General features: G+C 47.3%; 2 non-coding genes across 2 annotated transcripts; both read right to left on the reverse strand.

Annotated features, from left to right (window-relative positions):
- Nucleotides 1–2314: 2314 nt before the first annotated feature.
- On the reverse strand, nucleotides 2315–2396 carry trnas-gcu. Its single transcript has one exon. It is a non-coding gene; the product is annotated as a tRNA-Ser (tRNA).
- Nucleotides 2397–2611: 215 nt separating this feature from the next.
- trnas-gcu lies at nucleotides 2612–2693 on the reverse strand. Its single transcript has one exon. It is a non-coding gene; the product is annotated as a tRNA-Ser (tRNA).
- Nucleotides 2694–3131: the final 438 nt, after the last annotated feature.

Below are 3131 nucleotides of genomic sequence, written 5' to 3' on the forward strand. Positions count from 1 at the left end.
ACCTGCTGCTTCTTTTGTCCAGTTACTTTCCTGTATTAAAATTACATCATTTCGTTTTGTTTCTTTGACCATTCTTTGTAATTTCACATGGTTAATCCCTCCTCTTACATTAATAGAATTAAAATCCCACACCATTAAAATAATAAATAAACAAATACCAAAATTAAAACCCCTCATTTTAAGTCCCCACATTTCTGTTTTTCGCCCCCTCCCCTTCCCGCAAGTTCGTTCCTCCTCGCACTTCTCCTTCTCTCTTGATCCTCCAACACCCCTTTAATATTTAATTGTGGCTTTACCTTCCTTTGTTTCAGTTGCGACAGTCTGTTAAAGTCCTGGTCATCCATTTCACCATCACTCTCCCTCTGCCGTTTCTCTATGTCCTTTTTTCCATGTATTTCCATCTGCTGGGTCTCCTCCTCCACCTGCCCCATTTCCCCTGTGCCTCCAGCCACACATATGCCCTCCAGGACACCGATGCCTGAGCTCTCCTCCATACACAGTTCATCTTGCTTCTCCCCAGGCACCGGGTCTCTATGCTGCTGAGGACAGGGGAATTCCTCATCCTCCGATTGCTCCTCTGAGGAGCTTCTCTCATCCTCCCCCTCCACCTCCGACCCCGCCATGCTCTCCTGCTCTTCCTCCACATTTTCTCCTTCACTCTCCTCCTCCAAGCTAATGCACGTGCATTTAATGAAAGCACGGCGGCAGTCGGGGCATTTCGGGGCGGCGCACTCCCGGGCATAATGGCCTTGTTGCAGGCATTCCCGGCAGGTGAACTCAGGGCAGTTTCTCATAATGTGCCCCGGTTGTAGGCACAGTCTACATAGCTTCACCTGCCGGTCATGGATTACCCTACAGTACTGAGGCCCGTCAGGTTTATCGAACCTCGCACTGTAGGGCAACGATGCTACTTCTTTTGGGAATCTGACTTTAATATAACGTGTGCCATCTGCCACTGACGTGCCCGGGTAGTAACGCCGCCTTAGGGGGAGGATGGGTTCAACTCCCCACTTCAGTAGTTTTTCTAGCACTTCTGTATCTGTTGTATATGGGGGCAAGTGAAGAAAGGAGACCATTACCTCACTTCTGTACAGCCTCTTCACTTCCACCCTTATTCCATTAACCATTAGACCTCCATCCTCCAGGAGATCGCAGTCTTCTAAGCTCTCAAATGTTGCCTCATATTGTTTATTTGGCCTGGGTCTCAGAGCCGGGAGTTTTCCAGGCCCTACAACGTTCTCTATTTCTTTTATTAGTTTTTTAGCGTTAACACCATCAATATCTTCAGTTTCTAAAACCAGTGTCATTTCTTTGGAATATGCTCTTTGCCATAGTCCCGGCCTTTTCCCCTCATGTCTTTTATCCTTGCTTTCTTTGTCAGTATTATTTTCATTATGAAGTTCGTTGTGATCTTCACCTTTTTCGTTGCTTTGGTCTGGCTCATTTCGCCGTGTTTCTCTGCTTTCCACCCCACTCTCAGCATTTTTCCTTCCTGCATTCTCGTTCCTCATCTCCTTTACTCCATCGCTCTCATTTTCAATATCTTTTCCTGCATCCTTCGCGACCATGTTTGAATCATTTGCCTCACTCGTAATCATTTCATCCAGTCCGTTTTCGTTTTTCCTTTCATCCGTCCTTCGTTCGTCTTTATTTAAGTCCACTTTCATTCTCGTTGTCGTATTGCCATTATCCGAAGTCGTTGCCGTTGTATATTCCATGTATATTCCGTGTGTCGGTCCGTTGTTCACCTTTGTTTAAATCCGTTGTCTTTATCTTTGTCTTTTTGCCTTTGTCCTTGGTCGATGCCTTGCTGCCGTCCGTTTTTGAGGGTAAATCCTTATCTCGTTTACCTTTTTTCATTCCGTGTTCAGTGCCGCGAGGTCCGTCCATGTTGAAAAAAGTTTGAACTTTCAAGTTCGCCCTAACAGTTAAAAACTGCCGGGTTCCCTTTCAGAACAAAATAAACAAAACTGACACAAACAAACTTACTAAAGACAGAAAATCAAACGCACAAACAATGAACAAACAAACTGGAAGGAGGCTTTCTCCTTCTACTACTGCCAACAAACAACTCCGCAATCTCACGAAAGTGGGCGTGCTCAGTGTGGTATGAGCACAATGGATTAGCAGTCCATCGCCTTCACCACTCGGCCACCTCGTCACATAGAGGATGCGCTATAGAGCCAGATGGTAATACATCCACTCATCCAGAAAGGGAAGGTATGGAGCAGGACACTGGTGATGTAGTCCCTAAAATGGCCTCCCCTACTATTCTCGCTTGAGAAAGACAACACAAGCCCTTGAGGGCCCTTCACGACGAGGATGGGATTCGAACCCACGCGTGCAGAGCACAATGGATTAGCAGTCCATCGCCTTAACCACTCGGCCACCTCGTCACATAGAGGATGCGCTATAGAGCCAGATGGTAATACATCCACTCATCCAGAAAGGGAAGGTATGGAGCAGGACAGTGGTGATGTAGTCCCTAAAATGGCCTCCCCTACTATGCTCGTTTCAGAAAGACACTGGACACTGGTGATGTAGTCCCTAAAATGGCCTCACCTACTATGCTCGTTTGAGAAAGACAACACAAGCCCTTGAGGGCCCTTCACGACGAAGATGGGATTCGAACCCACGCGTGCAGAGCAAAATGGATTAGCAGTCCATCGCCTTAACCACTCGGCCACCTCGTCACATAGAGGATGCGCTATAGAGCCAGATGGTAATACATCCACTCATCCAGAAAGGGAAGGTATGGAGCAGGACACTGGTGATGTAGTCCCTAAAATGGCCTCCCCTACTATGCTCGTTTCAGAAAGACACTGGACACTGGTGATGTAGTCCCTAAAATGGCCTCACCTACTATGCTCGTTTGAGAAAGACAACACAAGCCCTTCAGGGCCCTTCACGACGAGATTCGAACCCACGCGTGCACAGCACAATGTTTTAGCAGTCCATCGCCTTAACCACTCGGCCACCTCGTCACGTAGAGGATGCGCTATAGAGCCAGATGGAAATACAGCCACTCATCCAGAAAGGGAAGGTATGGAGCTGGCCACTGGTGATGTAGTCCCTAAAATGGCCTCTCCTACTATGCTCGTTTCAGAAAGACACTGGACACTGGTGATGTA

This window comes from Clupea harengus, unplaced genomic scaffold, assembly GCF_900700415.2.
Source record: "Clupea harengus unplaced genomic scaffold, Ch_v2.0.2, whole genome shotgun sequence".
Lineage (NCBI taxonomy): Eukaryota > Metazoa > Chordata > Actinopteri > Clupeiformes > Clupeidae > Clupea > Clupea harengus.